The sequence below is a fragment of the Bos grunniens genome, chromosome 19 (assembly GCF_055505025.1).
Source record: "Bos grunniens cultivar Pamir isolate PY7600 chromosome 19, Bosgru_T2T1.0, whole genome shotgun sequence".
NCBI lineage: Eukaryota > Metazoa > Chordata > Mammalia > Artiodactyla > Bovidae > Bos > Bos grunniens.
In genome coordinates, this window is record NC_141183.1 from 13,977,776 (window position 1) to 13,998,585 (window position 20,810).

The 20,810-nt window shown below is 42.2% G+C and overlaps 1 protein-coding gene and 1 pseudogene across 2 annotated transcripts in view; both read left to right on the forward strand.

The window, feature by feature from the left end:
• Positions 1-20,810, forward strand: part of PITPNC1 (phosphatidylinositol transfer protein cytoplasmic 1) — a 274,714-nt gene that overhangs the window by 47,272 nt on the left and 206,632 nt on the right. The window lies entirely within an intron of this gene.
• Positions 4,502-6,617, forward strand: LOC147351332 (RNA-binding protein 4B-like; annotated as a pseudogene). The gene has a single exon (XR_015147403.1). The product of XR_015147403.1 is annotated as an RNA-binding protein 4B-like (transcript).

Below are 20,810 nucleotides of genomic sequence, written 5' to 3' on the forward strand. Positions count from 1 at the left end.
TGGGGTCATGGGAAAGCCCTTTTAAAGCAAGCCTTGAAGGATGAATATAGACTTTGGCAAAGAAAGTTGTTAAGTGGGAAGCTGTAAGTCATGTGTGCACAAGGTGTCAGCATATAGTTTTTGCTGAAACAGGGGTCAGGGCAGAGAGCGGGAACAAGAAGGAAAACCTAGGTGTGGAACAGATAGGGGACCAGGCCCTTGATGCTTTAGAGGTAGCCCTGCAGGTGAGGGGATGGACTGTGGGATCTTCTTGTTAAAAGGTAACAGGGTGTTCCTTTGGAGGTCTGTGCTCACAAGTGGGGCTGAGGACAGTAGTAATATTGGCTTAGTGCCCTTCAGTTGTCTCTCAAAGCACTTTCTTTGTTAACTGATTTCTCCTTAAACAGCGAAAGAAATTGTCACAGAACATTTAAAGAACTGGTTCCTGTACCACCCACCAGGCTTTAGTGGAGAAGAAATGGGAACTTGGTTTTCCACACTCAGCCCTAGGCAAAGATGACCTGGCAACTGTGTATTTTATCCCACTGAGCTTAATCCTTATTATGAATAACAGAGCGAAGCTTTGTTATTCATGGGAGTGGATTTCTACTGCTGGGAGAATTAGCTGCACTCTTACTCGCAAGGTGCCTTCTGATGCAATGAGTCCCTTTGAACTGTGCATAAATAGAGGCTATTGTTTAGGCATTTGGAGATGAGGCTTAGATTGCCCCAGAATTTCCAGTCAGACTTCAGGTATCTTTGTTTGACTGATTCTATTTTTTTTTTCTTTCCTCCCTGAGTCCACAAGTAGTAGTTTTCTCCATGTTGCTTTAACGACTTGCCTTTTCATCACCTTCTAAAACTAGGGCACAACCAACCCCTTTTCTGGAGGCTTTTCAGCTTAGAGAAGGAGGAAATTCTTCCGAGTTCCAAAAAATAGAATAGAGAAAAAATGAGCAAGCTTAAGCAGGATATCACACAGAATTGGAGTCTTTGGTAAAGAAAAGTTCGTTTCCGATTAAGATTAAAAAAAAAAAAAAAAAAACTGGGAGAAATAGAAGCATAGAATCTCTTAAAAAGATACTTCAGGATCTCTAAAGGAGACTTGATTATTTGTGTAAGTCTCAAAGCTTGCACACCCCAGTTGCCCAGCACAGTAAGTCTTTCTGGGTCTTTGGAGTAGTGGATGTGAAACTCTGTCTTCAAAACCACAGAGAGAAGTCTCATTTTTTTTTTGAAGGTGTCTATTTTCTGAAATTTTCACCTGGGATCTGAAAATACATGGCTATTTTTGGTTTTTTAGGTTTGTTTTTGTTTTTCTTATGAGAACTTTTAAGATCTACTGTCTTAGCAACTTTCAAATACAATAGCATATTGTTACCCACACTCTCCATGCCAGTATGTCACATCCTCAGGACTTACTGTCTCACCACAATGTTTTTCTGGAAAGGCTTATTGAAAATGATTTATGGGCTTAACCTGGGTATTTTCTTTTTATCACCTTGGTCTTTGTGTGTCCCTGACTATGTGTCTGTCTGTGGTTCTTCCACCCAGATTGAAGTCATTTTCTCTTCCAGAACCAGATGCTTCCAGTATGGGGAGGGCGGCTACCCCAACTTGTGTAAGAGGGTACCAGGCTTCTCCAGGACCCAGGAAGCTGCCCTTTGTAGGTGCTTCCTGCATGCTTTACTCACATCTTCATGTTACCTCTGTTTCTCCCTTCCACTGGATCTGTCTAGAGCCGCGGGGTCATTCTGCCCTTTTTTGTGACTCTGTGATTCTCATCCTTCCCAAGGGATAAGATCTTCTGGTGCAGTCCTGTCTCACCACCCAAAGACAAAAATTACCATTAGTCTGTGTTTACTGAACTGCAAAGGTGGGTGCATCACCTCTTTTAAGCGCTTAACACTTTTATCTCTTCGCTCTTTCCCACCTGTCACCTGTGCCTTGTCACCCACACAATTAAAACCATTTGATTGTATTTCTTCGATTTGCACTGACCTCCTAAGGAATGTCCACATTGACATAGCAAAGCCCCTTCTCTTGCCTTTTCTCCGCCGCCATGTTTGATTTTGGAAAGACTTGGTGTTTGGAAGAAGTTAAAAGTGACCCCCAAAGACTTGATTTGGACGATGCTGATACACACCTTTTGACGCCTTAGATTAGGTAGTGTCGATTTAATTTGGAGTCTGTCAGCTTCTTACATTCTGATCACTCATTTTGAAGGCTTGCTGAGGACATGTGATTATTTGTTAAACCACGATTGGAATAAACACACTTTTCTTTAAAGGGAAAAGAACTTTTTAAAGAAAGTAATAACTATACCTTTATATTTTCTTGACAGATATCAAAGGAAAAAATCTTCCTGTTTTTACCTTGACAGGACATCTAACATCAAGAACTTTAGTATTATAATCTAGAAATCTCAAGCTCAACAAATTTCTCTGTCTGGGGGTGGGGAAAGGGGGATGATAAAATAGTTTTCTATGCAGCTGGTTACCAAAATAGTCAAATATGCAAGCCAATTCATCTCCTTTTAAAAGGTTAGTCTTTTGATACATGAATCACAATTGATGCTAAAAGGAAAGTGTTAGAAACATAAACTTTTTTTCTCTGCTAGTTCTGGTTTTGAATGTTTTAATTGCTTAAATGTTTATCTTTCTGGCAGTGAGGTTGTTACTGGTAGCCAGTGATTACCAACAATTAAAATAACAAGTCAACCAAGACAACACTTGCATGCCCAGAAAACCGAATTAAAATCAACTTCTTTTTTTGCTCTCATGGTTTAGAAGTAAATTTTGAATCAGTTTCACGAGTTTTGTGGTAGTTTTCCAGATTAATGACTTTGGACCTTTGGACACTGAGGTGTGTGAATGCCTAATGTGTTTTCTTCCCTTTGCTATCAATTAGATATTTAAGAATGCAACTTATGAAGAAATAGCCATCTAAAAATGGCCAGAGGCCACAGTCCTGTATCCTTCCTTAGAATACTGCATAGGAGTCTTAAAAATACTGTGGTTATATGTGTCATGCCGCTAAGTCACTTCAGTCGTGTCTGACTCTGTGCGACCCCATAGACGGCAGCCCACCAGGCTCCCCTGTCCCTGGGATTCTCCAGGCAGGAACACTGGAGTGGGTTGCCATTTCCGTCTCCAATGCATGAAAGTGAAAAGTGAAAGGGAAGTTGCTCAGTTGTGTCTGACTCTTAGCGACCATGGGATTTTCCAGGCAAGAGTACTGGAGTGGGGTGCCATCGCCTTCTCCGATGTGTCATAAAATCTACATTTTAACCTTTTTTAAGTGTATAGTTCAGTGGCATTAAGTACGTTCATAATGCTGTGTAACCATCACCACTACTCATCTCCAGGACTTTTTTGTCAACCCAAACAGAAGCTCTGTACCCCTTAAACACTAACACCCCATATCCCCTCACACCACCGTTCTGTTTTCTGTTTCTAGAATTTGACTATTCAAGCTACTTGTATAAGTGGAATAATTTGTCTGGATTATTTCACCAAGCGTAATGCTTCCTAGTTTCATCCATGTGGTAGCATCTGTCAGAATTTCCTTCCTTTAGAAGGCTGAATAATATTTCATTGTAGGTAGGTACCACATGCTGTGTATCCACTTATCTGTGGCTTAATGCACAGGAGCCTTTTAAAATTTAATTTTTCCTTTCATCACACACAAACACAAAAAGGTAACCACAAGAGGAAATATGTTAATGAGCTTGACTGTAGTAATCATTTCACTGTGTATATGTATCCCAAAGCATCACCTCATACACCCTAAGTGTGTGTGTGTGTATATGTGTGAGATATGAATTCCCTAACCAGGGGTTGAACCTGGGTCCCTACAGTGGAAGCACAGAGTCCTGTCCATTGGTGCCAGGGAATTCCCAAGTGTATACAATTTTTACTTTAAAAAATAGGATAGTATAAAAATTATTTTTAATATGTGCCATTTGGCATCTTTTCTCCTAATTTCCTGCTATTCGTTCACTTGGGGATCATTTTTTGAACCCTACATGATGCCATGTGCTGAGAAGACAGGGACAAATGAGCTCTACCCTGCATGCAGAGAACTTTTTGTCTGGCCAGGAAGACAGACCATGAAACTGGGTTTCAGGCTTGGTGGGCTGCCACCCAAGCAGAAGGCATGGGGAAGAGGGTGACTCAGTGCTGGAGAAGGGCCACATCCACTGTGGGTGGGGGCCTGAGGAATGAAGTCCTCTAGGCCATGTTCTAAATTCTCTTACCCAAAAGGCTAGAGATATATGTGAACAGAATTAAAGGTCATGTGTAGAAGGAGAATCTGTTATATATATTACAGTAGTCCACCTCTAGGCATGACTTCTTGTAAATTATTTTCAAGTTTTATCATCAAAGACACCTCTCTCCTAAAATAATAGAGCACAACTTTAACTCCTTTGCCCCCTAAATAGACAGGAGGTTGTGTGTGGTACTGACTAACTTTCAAGCAGTATTACCATGTATTATGAAACACATTTTCAAAATTTGATTTGTGCATCCTATTCCCACCTGTACATAAAAAAGAATATAATTAACTTGTCCATGGTGGAAGAATATAGAATCTGGATCTTCTAGCATTTAGCCTACTGTTCTTTTGTCTGTATTTCCTAGTACCCTGTATTCAACAATCTGTGAAATTTTTTGTCCTCTCCATGTGTTAGCCATTTGGGAGCATTGGGAAGTTCAAGTAGATCTCCAAGGTACCAACCTGCACAATATATTGACAAGACAGTAGAACTGATGTGCATTTGGTTGGTGTAGATGAGCTTAGTGCAATAGATGGATTGAACCACCTACCCTTAACTTGAAAGAGCAGATTAGTACTCATAGTCACAGTAAGAGAGTTTCAGAAACAACTAAAGCATGCACGTTGCTTTCTAGATAGCAGATTCTATATGGTCCAGATTGCCTCTGATATGTTCAGCATTCTGCTCTCCAATCTATATATCTGTCCTCAGTTGGGGCATCATCTTTGGCTTTGTTCGTTTTGTGATCTCTAACTGCAAAAATCGGTTGGCGGTCAGCTGGGTGTCAACTGAAGAACAGCAACACGGCTCCTGCAAGGGTGAGGGGCGCCAGTGCGGACTGGCGCATGCGCATACGTGAGTTGGCGCATAAGACGTTCACGTCACACCACCGAGGCTCGAGGGCAGGGCGCCATTTTGTAGAGTTTTCTCTGACGAAGGAACCGCCGCCACTGCTGCATTCGTGAGGCTCTTGTCAGGGTGGTAACGCTGTTCATCGGAAACCTGCTCTGGGAGGAAGAGCAAGAGATCCATTCACTCTTTGAGCAGCATGGGAAGGTGCTAGAATGTGACATCATTAAGTACTATGTCTTTGGGAATGCGCTGGCGGTGGGTCCTGTGGTTAGAAAGGGCGCTGCGCTTGCGCCGACAGTGAGGGCCAGCAAACTGTCACGGGCCGGGTTCCATCCCTGGTCAGGGAACTTAGATCCGGCTGCTGCTGCTGCTGCTAAGTCGCTTCAGTCCTGTTCAGCTCTGTGCGACCCCATAGACGGTAGCCCATGAGGCTCCCCCGTCCCTGGGATTCTCCAGGCAAGAACACTGGAGTGGGTTGCCATTTCCTTCTCCAATGCATGAAAGTGAAAAGTGAAAGTGAAGTCGCTCAGTCGTATCCGACTCTTCGCGACCCCATGGACTGCAGCCTACCAGGCTCCTCCATCCATGGGATTTTCCAGGCAAGAGTACTGGAGTGGGTTGCCATTGCCTTCTCCGTTAGATCCCGCAAGCCCTGCCAAAACAACAAAACTACAGCAACCAAACAAAACCCTCTTTGTGGACATAAAGAAAAAGATGCAGCTGAGTGTGCCATATGCAACCTGCCCCAGTAAAGCTGCAGGGAGTGAACATTAATGAGGAAGCCGGCAAGAATAGGAACAAAGCGTCACCAAGCTGCAAACAGGCATCGTATGTCCTGTTTGTACCAAATGAGAGCTTCGGGTCAAGTTTGAGGAGTATGGTCCAGTGGTGGAATGAAATGTGACGTCGTGAAAGATTATGCCTTCCTACATGTGGAACGGGCAGAGGACCTTGACTCACAGAGTTTGAAGGCAAATGAATGTGCGTGGCGTTGTACACGAGCCAGCTTCCAACCGCCCCTGATGTGGGAGAAGGGTGGCTGCTATCGGTTGTGGAAAAGAGGAGCACTGGTCAAAAGAGATCAAAGGGATATCATGGCCGACTTTACTGAGTAGTACAATGAGAAATATGGAGCGGACCCCATTGGGCTATAGGGAATCCATGTATGAGGAGGATGCATTGGGAGCACTCGGCTACTGACTAGGCTAAGCCCATATGGAGCCCGCTTTCAGGAGGCAATGGCGGCAGCAGCTTCCTTGTACAGCTACGTGTCCCATGTGCCTCAAGACCAGAGCACAGCTGTGACCAGTCACCTCAACTCCAGGGTTTTTTGTTTGGACTGCACCGCATGCCAGATCTTAGTTGCTTCTCCAGGGATCGAACCTGTGTCCCCTGCAGTGGGAGTGCAGGATCGTAACAACTGGACCAGCGGGGAAGTCCCTTCTCTCCTGTTGATTCCCGGACAGACCCCCACCCCCACCCCCCAATAGCCAAACTCAAACCCAGCTGCCACCTCAGGTGCTATGACTGTTGCCACTGCCATCACTAGATTCTATTATGAAAGGGACAGGATGCCCACCTCCCCCGTTCCTGCCGCAGCTGTGCTCCCACAGCTGGAGAGGGCTTTGTAATGGGCCGGAGGGTGCGCTGTCTCAGGCTTCACCAGCTGCGGGGAATTTTTTGTATGACGTGGCCCGGTATGAGCCGGAGCAGGATGTGGACCGAGGAGTGGTACTCAGCCCTTTACAAACTGGAGGTAGGACAATGGCAGACAGCCTTCGGGCTGCAGTCCTGTAGGAGAACTTATTCCATAAGGCCCCTTTTGCTGAGATGGTTCCATTCCTTCATGTTTAGGTTAAAAAAAGGGGTCTGTGACCAACTATCTTTTCTTTCTTAATTTAATTTTTCTAAGTTGACTTTTCTTTCCTCCTGATACTAGTCTCTATAGCCTTTTGATCCGTTCTGTATATTCTCAGCCACTGAGCTGCCCTAGGTAAGGATGACACTGGCCATCCCTTTTTTCCTGTGCAGTGGAATCCCTCTCATCTTACTCTCCTTAGGAGTTGAACTCTCCTCCTTGTCTACCTGCAACATGTCAGTTTCCCTTTATTTTTATTTATTTAAAATTTGAAATGAAAAAAATTTTTTTTCATTCAGCTCCTGCGCATGGCGTGCAGGAATCCTTAGTTCCCTGACCAGGGATGGAACCTGACCCCCAGCAGTGAAAGCAGAGTCCTAACCACTGGGAACTACCTAGTCCTAACCAAGGGGACCACAAGGGAACTCCTCTCCTTTCCTTTTAAAATGGCTGTGAGAGGGCAAGCAACCTTTTACTTTGCTCTGTTAGCTCTGGACTCTAACATTGAAGCCAATCTTCTGAAATTACTAGGACCATTGGGATTTGGGTTGTTGTGTTATGTCTGACCTATGGTTGTGGTACAGCGTTAGCTGAAACTTAGCCTTGTTTTACTCCACTCTTTCCATATTCCTAAAAGATATTTTGACAAATAAATGTTTCTAACCCTTAAAAAAAAATAACAGGAGAAGGAAAAGCATTTTCTTAATGTCTTTGTAAGGAGGACAGAGTAGACGCTATAATTAGCCTTTTTTTGGCTCTCAGACTTGTGAGGATCGTAGTTCCCCCACCAGGTATCAAACCCAGGCTGCCAAAGGTGAGAGTCCTAACCACTGGACCACCAAGGAGTTCTCTGTAATTAGCCTTTTTGATTTTGAGCCATAACTTCTTGCTGTTTGTCTGAGTCCGTAGGAATCTTAGTTCACTGGTTTCTGTGACTATTTCTTTGCTAAGGTTTCTCCAAGCCACAGCATCACTTCCAGTCTTTCCATTTCTGCATGTTTGTATGCTGGATATTTGTACTTGAATATCTTGACAGCATCACACAATCAACCTAAGACAATATTTATGTCATCTCTTTCCCCCAAACCTGCTTTTGCTCCTATCATGGGCTTCTCTGGTGGTTCAGTGGTAAAGATTTCACTTGTAATGCAGGAGATGCACCTAGACACAGGTTTGATCCCTGGGTTGGCAAGATCCCCTGGAGGAGAGCATGGCAACCCACTCCAGTATTCTTGCCTGGAGAATCTCATGGACAGAGGAGCCTGGTGAGCTACAATCCATGGGGTCACAAAGAGTTGGACACGACTGAAGCGACTGAGCACTCAGCACTCATCCTTATTTGTTTTAGTGACACCTAGAAATTGTCTTCTTTCCCAGTACCTCATTGGAAACTAAGTAGTTGGTTCTATGTCTTTAACCTGGACATTGCCTGTTGCTTTCTTCCCTTTTACATTTCCTTCAGTTCCTTCTAAAACTCAGATGTGATAAGTCACTCACCCCCGACCTGAAATTTCTTAATGACTTCCCGTGACCTGTGAGACGAAGTACGAACTTCTTACCACCTTTCTATTTTCTCACTTACCTAAGTTTAGCCTAACTTTTAGTATCACCTCTTTCTTTTCTTTCTCTAAATCCTACTTAAGTTTTCATACCATCCAGTTCCAGCCTCTGCATACTGTTAAATCCCTGTTTCAGTTAAATGTCCATTATCAGAATATTACCTCAAAATTTCTCTCTTCTGAAGCTTTCCTACATTTTTTTCCAGTTCAAGCAGATAGCTGCCCCTTTGCTCCTGTGGTTTTGTTTTAAATGGCTTTATTGAAGCCTCATTTGCATGCCATAAGTCCACCCATAAGTGTACTGATGAATTTTGGTAAATCCATACATGTTTGCAATCACAACCGCAATTCAGTTGTAGAACTTTGCATCACCCTGCAAAGTTCCCTTTTGCCTGTTTATAGATAATCCTTGCTCTCACCCCAATCCTGGGTAACCACTGATTTGCTTCTGTCTCTATAGTTTGTCTTTTCTAGAAATGCCTTTTAAAAGCGTACAGTATACAGTCTTTTGAGACTTGCTTCTCTCCCTCAGCATGCTGTTTTTGAGTTCATCCATGTTGTTGAGTGTATCACAGTTGGTCCTTTTTTATTGCTAAGTAGTGTTCCATTGTGTTCCATTTATCCAAGTGATAAACCGCGTTTTGTTTATCCAGTTACCAGTTGATGGACATTTGAGTTCTTTCCAGTTTGGAACTATTATGAAAATACTGCTCTGATCATCTGTTTACCCATCTTGGTATGGATGCCTGTTTCCATTCCTCTTGGGTAGATACTTAGGAGTTGAATTTTTCAGTCATTATGTTTAACTTTGCAAAGAAACTTCTGGGCCATTTTCCAAAGTTACCGTTGCATTTTATGTTTTATGTTCTAACTAGCACTGTATGAGGGTTTTGCTTTCTCCACATCCTTGCTGATGCTTAGTACTATCTGTCCTTTTGATTATAGATACTTTAATGGGTGTGGTGATGTCTCACTGTGGTTTTAATTTGTATTTCCTATAGTCATTTAAAACTGCTTTCTATTATAAAATGTGTTTTGTTGTATTGATATGTATCTTCTGATCTGTAAGCTATGCTAAGGTTTGTTAAGTGAATGAATGAACAAACCCAGGATGGGCCAAATTCTCAGTTATTTTGGTAACAAAAAAACTCAGATAAGTTAACTTCAGAAATGACATAAAAGTCAATCTCTTCCCTTGAACAAATTTTTGCTAGAAGCAATAACCTTGACTGGACTAAGTTTTACTTTCTTTTTTAGTGCACCCTTTGATGGGAGGTAATGGATAAATATAGAGAGAGAGACATAGCAGTAGAAGGAGCTGTAGAATAGCTTGAAAGAGAGAACCATTAGGGTTCTTGGTTACTCTGTGGTTCCAGGTGTGTGTGTGCTTAGTTGCTCAGTCATGTCCAACTCTTTGTGACCCCGTGGACTGTAGCCCCCCAGGCCCCTCTGTCCATGGGGATTCTCCAGGCAGGAATACTGGAGTGGGTTGCCATGCCCTTACATAATGAGACTGAATAAACTTCCACAACTTTTTATTGATGAAATTGAAAACAATAATAATAATGAAAGGGTACAATTTTCTGTAATGCAGGTCTAGTTATGAAAAAATGGAAAAAAATTTTTGTAGTTTATGTAATGTTTTGTCTGTGGTGGGTCTTCACTGCTGCATGGGGGTTTTCTCCAGTTGTGGTGAGCGGGGGCTCCTCTGTCTTGCAGTAAGCAGGCTTCTTCCTGTGGTGGCTTCTCTCGTTGCAGAGCGCAGGCTCTAGGAGTGCGGGCTCAGTAGTTGTGGTGCATGGGCGTAGCTGCTCCATAGCATGTGGGATCTTCCTGGATCAGGGATTAAACCCGTGTACCCTGCATTGGCAGGCGTTTTTTTAACATTCGGCCACCAGAGAAGTGCTTGAATTCTTTTTTTTGCCCTGGAATTCTTTTGAGGAGGATGACATTTTGGTTAATTGAAGTTCAGAGTTTGTGTTTCCTGTCATCATGAGCTTTCCAGGTGGCATTAGTGGTAAAGAACCCCCGCCTGCCAGTGCAAGAGATATGAGATGTGAATTCAATCCCAGGGTCAGGAAGATCCCCTGGAGGAGAGCATGGCAACCCACTCCAGTATTCTTGCCTGGAGAATCCCATGGACAGAGGAGCCTGGCGGGCTACAGTCCATAGCATCACAAAGAGTTGGACACGAAGGAAGCAACTGAGCACAGCACATTATCATGGTAGAAGCAGGGCCCATTCTCAAACGAAGCTTCACTGAAACACTGTGCTCTTCCACCCTGAGATTCACCCATGCAGATCTGCCCTCACAGTGGTGGAGGATTTTTCACATGGAGGGAGCAGGTTAGGTAAAGTCTGGGGTAAGACTCCTTGGGTTTGAATTTCCGCAGACTTGGTAACTATGAGATCTTTGACTACTTACCTGACCAATCTTGGAGCTTCTGTTCTTTGATCTATAAAACAGGCTATAGTACCAACTTCACAGTGTTGTTGTATAGATTGAATACAAATATTAGAATGACAAATTATAAATATTATTCTGCTTTTGATTTTTTTCAAGGATTTAAAAATGTAAAACCATTCTTAACTCACAGGCAGGGTGGCAGGCTGGATTTGGCCTGCAGGATATAGTTTGTGGATCCCTGCATTAGAGTAAAAACTGGAATTATTGCCACTTACTTTAGAAATAATGATTGCTCCCTCCCCCCAACTCCCCACTAACTGCAGAGCACCGTCTGCTCACTGCAGACGATTTGGAAAACAGAGGAAAGCACAAAGAAAACAGTCATTCAGAATCTCTACCATCCAGAAGTGCTTCCCTGGTGGTCCTTTGTCTGTTTACGTATATACACATCTGTTTTTTTTAATTAAAACAAGCTCATTCTGTGCCTAATGCTTTGTTTCTTTTTTCACTTATTAATATATACTTGTCATTAGCAATCTTTTATAACCTTAACCTGAATTTTAATGATTGCATCCTATTCTGTTATACAGATGCATTACAGTTTAGGGAAGCAGTTCCCAACAACATTAAAGTTGTTTGAATTTTTCACCATTACGTGTAACTCAGTTATAAACTAATACATACATGTTTTGTACACACCTCTGATTAATTCCTTGGGATAAATTACAAGAATCACTGGGCTAAAGAGTATCTACATTTTTAAATTGTTTTCTAGGAAAGGTGTATAGTTCATACCCTCCCAAATGGTGTATAAGAACATTGTCATTTACTGTGGTCTTATATTTTTACTTGATTATTGGACTTAATAGATTTAAACAGTTAAATTTTTTTTTCTTTTTTGGCCATGCTGCATGGCATGCAGAATTTTAGTTCCCCCAGCAGCACTTGAACCTATGCCTCCTGCAGTGGGAGCCACTGGACTGCCAACACTTATTTTTGAAACAATTCAAATAGATTAAAATATACAGACAATAATGAAACTTGCACCTATGTACCCACCAGAAAGATTACACAAATGTTAACATTTTTGCTGTGTTGCTGGTGGCTCAGATGGTAAACAATCTGCCTGCAATGCAAGAGACCTAGGTTCAATCCCTGTGTTGGGAAGATTCCCTGGAGAAGGGAATGGTAACCTACTCCAGTATTCTTGCCTGGAGAATTCCATGGACAGAGGAGCCCTGGGGGCTACAGTGGACTACAGTCCATGGGGTTGCAAAGAGTCAGACATGACTGAGTAATTAACATTTTCATTTCACTTCTTTGTGTTATTTTAAGAAAAGTGTATTATAGACTCAAAAATAAGTCTGTCATTATCATACCATTTTACACATGAGAATAGGATCTCATCTCATTGATGAGATCCGTAAGTCTTGTGTAAGAACCAGTAATTGGTTTTACTTAGTGGTAAAGTAAGTAAGAGGTTTTTATTTATAAGAACCTCTTATAAATAGCATGTGGCTAAATTTTAACCAGCTATTTTAATCTGTTTGCATTTATAGTAACTGTAGATATTTTAAATTATTTCTCTTACTTCATGTTCTCTATTTCCCATAGTTTTCCTTTGCTTTCTTTTTCTCCTTTCCTATCTCTTACTGAATTGAGTTTTATCAATTCCTCCCGTTTTCCTTCTGCTGGATTTGTTATCCTTAAATTTGTGTTCTTAGAAAGCAGTCTGAAATTAACTCCAATTATCCTACCTACTACCAATTTCTTTTCTTTTCATTTAGTTCAAATTGCTCCTTGTTTTTGGCATTTTATAGCCTTTGATATTCTACCATTTAACTATCGCATGTGTAGATTTGCTTTGATTTATTCTGCTCGGAACTTGCTATTATTCTCTACATGGAGGATATATGGCTTTTACAATTCTGTAAAATCCTTAACTATTATCTCTTAAAATATTGCTCCCCTTCATTTTGGCAACCATGAAAATATGCCTTCCAGGTCTTCTGCTTTGTGAAGCATAGTTGAGAGACCCCAGATGCCCTGTCTCAAGATTTACTCAAAAGCCACACTTGCTCCGGGCTGTTCCCAGTTGCTGGCTTAGTAAGACGTGGGTACTAGTGCTGGCCCATTTCGTCAGGATGTAGGACTCTTCTAATGCATGACTTTGGCTCAAGGTCTCTCCGCTGCATGACCAGAATTTTCTTAGAACTGAGCTTTACTCTGTGTCTCATCCTATCCAGCACTCCTTCTTTCTCCCTTTCCTTTCACAGGTCCCCCCTGCATCATGGTCTGAGGCTTCTCTTTGCCTATCCCTCTCTTCCCAACATTTTTTCTTGGCATCTGCTTATTAGAGGGTCCAAACTGACACAGTCTATTTGCATCATCTGAATCTTGCATTAAATGCTTTTGGAATCAAGCTATTCTTTCATGCCTCTTTTATTTCTGTGATCCACCTTGGCAATTTCCTCAAATCTGTCTTCCATTTTACTTAATTTTCTCTTTAGTTGTGTCTAATCTGTTTAACCTAATCTGTTGACTTTACTTTCAGTGATTATAATATTTATTTCTAGAAGCTCTGTTTGGCTTATTTTTACATCTGAATGTTCTTCATATTTTTCCCTCCAGGGTCTTATTCCCTACTTTTATGTCTTTTATAGTTTTAGACATACTTATTTTGTATTTTGTATTCTCTTTTTCAGATTTGAGTTTTATGGTCCCAAGTTCTGGCATTCTAACAATTTTGTTTGTTGTGGTTGCTGTTTTCTGCTTATGGTATACTGTAATTTTACATTTTTCTTATAAACTGATCTTGAGTGGGGATTACTTTTTCTGTGTGGGAATCTCATGTGGCCTGATAACAGAGCCCCTCCAGAACAATTTACATCACTTATTCTAAAGCTCTCAGGAATATCCCTGGTTTGGGGCCAATGTTTCTGCTAATTTTTTAGTTTGGAACTTTCTGGATTATTTTGTTCAAGGCTCAGGTCTGGATATCTGTATTTCAGAGGAGAGGGGTTTTTTGGTTTTTCTTTTTCACTCAGAGTTCAGGGACACACAGGCTTGTCCTGTTGGATCCCTTTCCTAGGGGGTGAGCTTTCCCCCAGTCTTCATTGAGGAAGCCACCGTTGAGGATCCTGCCTCTCCTAAAGGGTTTTAGTTTCAACTCTCTGCCTCATGGCAGCTCACGGTTTTACTCCTTTATCCACTTGGGTTTTAAAATGCAAGTCTGTAAGTTACCAAAGCAGTCTCAGAATCCACTCATATGCTCTCACTTGGCTTTTTCCTTTTTCATATTTTACCCAGTTCTTAAATATTTGTAGTGAGAAATTTTTTTTTTTACATTGTCTTAATTTGCCACCGTAACGCTGCACCAGAAAGTCCCCGTTACCATATTCAGTTCTGTGCTGCAGTGCTTCTCAGGATACCAGTTTCTAAACAGTATCATTGGTGAAACCCATAAACTCACCCATTGTTAGAAAAGCCAAGTGCTTGTGATCCTGTTGAGACTGTAGATATATAGTGTGTGCCAAGGGATTTGGGAAGAAAGCTAACTTTATTTTCCAACCCGTAGTCACTTCATTGGTACATCCAGAAAGTGCTGTAAGATTTTACAGATGGAGCTGATACTTAGAAAACAGTGGCACTGCACATGGCCATCATCATCATCATTATTTCTTAGACTGTACAGGCCAAGGGACAGAGCTCTTCTGTTTTCCTCCCTTTTTTCTCCCAGTTTTCCCACCATCCTTCTCAATTTGTCCTTTGTCAACAGGGCAGAAAAGAGAGGCCAAAGTGATGTATGGGTATAATCCACTGTGCACTGCTAAAAAGATAAACCTAAATTAAGTGATTTATTACCTGTGGCAGGTATTCTGCCCCCAGAATTGTCTGTCAAAGTTAGTACTTGTTGATTTTCCATACTTTCTCTGTCAGCCTCTGGATTGCCATTGTTTGTTAGAGGTGAGTAAGGAGTTTAAGGTGCCAGGGTATTTTCCAGCCTCAGCACCCTGCTGCAGGGGTTAGCCTTTATTTGTGTTCTAGGGCTTGGAACTCTTTCATTCTCTTGCCTAAAACTGTGTGTATAAGAGCAAATCCCATGGATACCTCAAATTACTCAAATTAGAAGTAAAACATAGTCTGTATTCTCATTTTGAAAACGCTTCTAAAATTTTCCTACTTGAGTCAAATAGATAAGAGATGTCAGTAGAATAACACAGGATAGTATGCAGCTATCAGGGCAGTGCCTGAGTTAGTCTGGTCTGTCTTAGAAGAAAGATACTCCATACCCTTTGGGAACACATAAAATAGGTAATTTTTTTCACTTAAGGGGACCACACACATGTCATTCAGGACATGTCTTTCCTGTTTTTCTCCAAACCTATCCCATTGTGTTGGAGAGTGACAAGCAAAATCTCTCCAGCAACCACAGTGCAGCCTTGGGCGTCAGGATCAGTGTCGTGGAGTCTTAGCCATGCCTAGGTATTGAAGAGGGACGGGGCAGCCTGGCGGGCTGCCGTCTATGGAGTCGCACAGAGTCGGACACGACTGAAGTGGCTTAGCAGCAGCAGCAGCAGCAGGTATTAAAGAAATAGCCTTAAAAATCTTAGAATTTTGAACTGGCATGGACCTTAGACCATTTAATCAAGTGTTTTAGCTGTAGATGAAAAATATGAAGCCACAAAGTATGTTATAACTTGCTCATCATCACAGAACTAGTCAGTTACACAGTCAACACTCAACCTGGTCCTTGGATTTCCTGCCCATCGCTGTCCCTGGGGAGTTTCTCTTCCACTTCTCACTGGGTAACATTCCATGCGCTTTCACAGTGTACTGCTTGAATTTAAAGATCACTGTGTTGTTGTCAGCTCTCATCGTTGAAGTTCATGTGTTTGGTCCTTTCACAAGAAAGTGTTTTGTTGATTATGAGTTGGGAGGAGGGAGCTTAGTTACAATTTTGCTTTTTCCTTTTTTTCTGTTGCATGCTTAAATGTGGTGATGTGGACAAGAACACCACATAGCAGGCACTTTCCAAACCCACATTGTGCTGGAAAAGAGACTACTGTGCTTGTGCTGTGCTTTAGTTGCTCAGTTGTGTCCGACTCTGCAACGCTTTGGACTGTAGCCTGCCAGGCTCCTCTGTCCATGGGATTTTTCCGGTATGAATACTGGAGTGGGTTGCCATTGACTGCTTTTATGCAATTGGGGTGGAGCCAGGGAAATTATTTACATGATGTAATAGTGTATTCTAAATAGCATGTTACAGGGAAAAAAACACTAGTTGGATCACCTAATCTGTCGGTTCAGTTCAGTCACTTAGTCGGGTCGGACTCTTTGTGACCCCACGGACTACAGCACGCCAGGCTTCCCTGTCACTGAATAATTATAGTCAAATACATAGATTGTAGTTATATATATATATATATATACACACAAACACACATATATAACGTAATATACTACTTGTATTTAGCATTTGTGTTTTTTAAGACGATAGTAATTTGGACTTATAAATGCCTTTGCATAGCAAGTGACAGTTTATAGTAGCTAAAGAGATGAACACTCGTCTATTTTTCTCTTTGTACCTCTGATTAACAGGTAGAGAGAGAGAACTGAAAGCTGGATTTGGGTTAATTTTGTTTTTTTTTTTCAATACTTGGTTACAATACTGTTTAATCACTTTCTTAATTGAATTTGTGGCATGTATTTCCTGAATTATGGCAATATCAATTCAGCTTTCCCTGAGCCCATACCATCAGTTCTTACAAGTTAAGCAGGATGTTGTTGTATTCATCCTATAATAATTTTGTACTTTATAGAGTGCTTTGGGGGCTTCCCAGATGGTGCTAGTGGTAAAGAACACACAACACACCTGCCAATACAGGAGACGTAAGAGACGCAGGTTTGACCCCTGGGTCAGGAAGATCCCCTGGAGGAGGGTGTGACAACCCACTCCAATATTTTTGCTTGGAGAATCCCATGGACGGAGGAACCTGGCAAGCTACTGTCCATAGGGTCGCACAGTCTGACATAACTGAAGCGACTTAGCACACATGCATGCTCATAGTGCTTTGGAGGTCAGAGGAAGCAAATTCAGCCTCCAGAAGTCCTTAACTTAGAGTTGAGAAGCATCACTGATAGCAAGGAAGCTACCTGAATATGTATTTGGTAGTAAAAGTGAAGAGATATTTCATGTGTTCAGACAAGCAGAGAAAAAAAATGTGTAGACCCGCATTATATTAATTTTCTTCCCTGTGTTCCCTAGTGGCGTGATTATTCATCTGGCTGAGATGTAAGATCTTTTGAGTTTCTAACATAATAGTTATTCATAAAGGCATTTAGACTGATGGCTTTCTCAGAACGTCCTGCTGTTCAGGATGGACTTCATCTTTATTTCAATGAATTTCTAAATGGAGGAAACAGAACATTTTCTCTTTGATTAAACCATTGGTTTCTTTAGTCCTTAAGGACCCATATGCTGGAGAACTCCAAAACAAAGTCAGTAAAGGATTAATGGTAAATTGGAATTAGAACCATGAACTGGCCCCATAAAAATCTTTGAACACTGTCCTAAATTCAACATCTGAAATATAATGGAGCAGGCAAGATTTATGAAAGCTAATTTTAAAAGCTAATTTAAAATTGCACCAAAGAAGCACATTGTTATGAGTTGTAAAAAATTCTTAGGTTGTTTCAGACCACTCTTTACAACTCTCTGGCTTTTAACTACTTTGCCCAAGAATCAAGTACTTTACAAGTTACAACTAGTTAGGTTACATTCTTGGGCTGTTCACTTAGAATATGAGCTCTGGAACCAATTAAGATTTTAAGATTTTACATTGCTGGATGTACACTGTCTAGAGTGGCCCCCAGAGGTCAGCCCTAAGATGAGAACTGGGGAGGTAATCCTAGGAAGCCCCAAGAGGAGCACAGGGCAGGAAGAAAGGTGAAGGAGGGAAGACAGGAGGGAGTGTATGTATATGTAAAGGAAAGTTGCCTGCTGATCCTGTAAAGAGAAAACAGCCTTGGAAAACACTAAGGAAAGATCATCTGTGCTGCGATTCTAGCACCAGTGCGAAATCTCATTTTAAATACCTTGTTGAAAAAGACTTGATAGCTGACATAACTCTTTTTTGCCTTATAAGTGATCTGTGAGATTGGATTTGCCAGTATTTAGTTTTTCCCAGCTTGGGTACATGGTGTCCAGTAACTAGCAAAATCAGCCTTTTGTTGTAGGATCTTTTTAGGACATGGCTCTGTCACCCAGATATGGGGGATGCATCTCCTCCTGATAGCCTTTGTCCAGTTGCAATAAGGAAGCACCAGGACACAAGCTTTCTCTCTAGTGTTTGGGGCATCAGTGGGCTTGGGTCTTAGTCGTCTCTGCCTAGTTGTCCTCAAGGGAGAGCTGGAGCCCTTGAACTGGAAATTCTCTTCCCAGGATCTACCAAACCTCTCCCCCGCCCCAAAACTTCAAGGAAGCTTAATTCCCAGTATCTTGGGTCAGGTTCTTTAGAAGTCAAGGGATTTGCATGGAGATGATGTGTTGGCCTAGGGATTGGGGCTGGGCAGAGTGGCAGGGTGGGGCTTCCCTGGTGGCTCAGACAGTAAAGAATCCATCTGCAATACCGGAAACCTGGGTTTGATCTCTTGGTTGGGAAGATTCCCTGGAGGAGGGCAAGGCAGCCCATTTCAGTATTCTTGCCTGGAGAATCCCCATGGAATGAGAGCCTGGCGGGTTTCAGTCCATGGGATTGCAAAGAGCTAGACATGACTGAGCAACTAAGCCCTGCACAGAGTGGCGGGGCAGTGGGGAAAAGGTGAGTTTTAGCTGGGTTGTTGAGGAGCTCTGTCTCCCATTGCCAGCTGCCCATTGGTCAGCTTTTTGCTCCCCTCTCCCAGGTCAGCCATTGATTGGTTCTGGGCCTCCCTCAGGGTAGGTATAACCTTCCAGGTGGAGATACTCCTGTAGCCCAAAGGAGGTTTTACAGACTAGGGGACCAGATGGGACCCATTAGCAGTCAGCACTTAGAGCAACCCTTACCCGGTAGAGGCACATATGTAGGGCGCTCTGGCCTTACTCAGCAGAGAATAGGGCCAGGCATCCGCCTTTTCTTACTCGTACTCTTTAACACAATTCACCACTCTTCCAAGTGTCCCTCTTCAAAGCACCCCTTTGACCTTCCAAATACAGTGTCCTCAGCCTGCTCCCTTGAAAAACCTACTCCTGGACACCAGAAAGACGAATCAGATGCCTGTGCCTTCTGGTAGCTGTGGCTTTAGTTGGACCCCACTGGGGGTTCTCTGGCTCTGGGAGGAGTGGTGGCCCCTGGTGTTGGTAGAATGGGAGATGATAATGCTTTCATCCTGATCCATCTTTCAAATGCTTGCTTCCAGAGTCAACTCATGGCAAATAGGACTCAGCAGTGAATATTAATTTTCTGCCCCCAATAATTTTCCTCCTATTAACAGGGCTTTGACCCTACTGTTTGCAAAATAACAAGCTGGCATTCTTGTGCTAAGGTTCATTTGATTGCTTCTTGAACCTGCTCTTGTTTGCATTTTAGCTGAAAAGAACTCTGAGGCATCCAGTTTTTTCCCTTGACCTCAGATTTCCAGATACAAGATGGGGGAGGGAGGTGTGGACTGGTGGGAGAGGTTTTAGTTGTACCTGTTTCATATTTACTCTGCTGCAGAGTGACTGGGGTATTAATTTAATGGATGTTGTCACCAAGGCTTTTGAAATGGTTGTGGTCAGTAAGTGAATGCCTGTTAAAAAAATTCTGAATTTGAGAACCAGCTATTGTTCTTTTGCTACACCAACCTGTCACTTGAGGCATGTTATAAGGTTTGCTTTGCCTGTGCCCCAGCCAGATTTGCTCTGCAGATTAATGTCACTCAGGGTGAATGCTATGCTATCTGTGCAACAAAGCCATCTGCCAGCCACACCCAGGTGTGTGATGCATTTGGATATTGTGTCAAGATATCTCATTGATCTCTAAGATCTGCCAGAAGTCATTGTAAATTCTAGAAAGCTGTCCCTGGGACCTACTCCATTCAGTAGTAGTGAGTCACTGAATCCAGCCTATATTCAAGGGGAGGGTAATGAAAGCTGTACCCAATAGAGAGAGGAGTATGAAAACAAGGTTGTTCACAGGTGCTAAAAGCCCCAAAGTGATTGATAAATGCTTTTGGAGAGATGCTTTGAGGCTGTGCAAGTATCTTGTTTCTCCTTTAAAAACTGAACTTTAACCAGTGGATCTCAGCAGCAGCCGTTATTACCACTGTGCTCTGCTAGTGGTTTTCTATTTTTTTTCATTCTTTTCTATATTTATTACTTGGAATTCTTCTGTGAGGATGTTTTGTTCCTTCTCTTCCATTTATTTATTTATCCAATTACTTGTTTATATCCGTATGGGCTCAACAGGTATTTGAGTCCTGTTTATTTTATTCTCTAGGTAAGAGGGGGAAACAGCCTCTCTGAACCAGATAGAGGGAGGTGGTGAGGGAGAGTGTAGATGCTCAAGAATAGGTCATGGTGGAGGGAGCATAGTTCCTGAGAAGACCAGTGAGAATGAGGTCCAGAAGGGGGAGAGGTTGGCAAAAACAAGAACACTCTGTACTTAAAAACAGGGACAAAGAAAGCTTGGGAGGGTTGATTTTTGTCTCCAGGAGGGAGTTCCCATTAATTAGCTTTTGTCTTCCCAGTCAGGATGTTTTTTGGTGACGACAGTAGGAAATTGACTTTTGGAATTTAAATTTTCTTGGCTGAAATTCCTGGCCTCTAGAGGAGGCTTTCTTGAACCACAGCACCATTGGCATTGGCTCATTCTTATTGTGAGGGGCTGCCCTGTCCTTTGTAGAGCACTTACA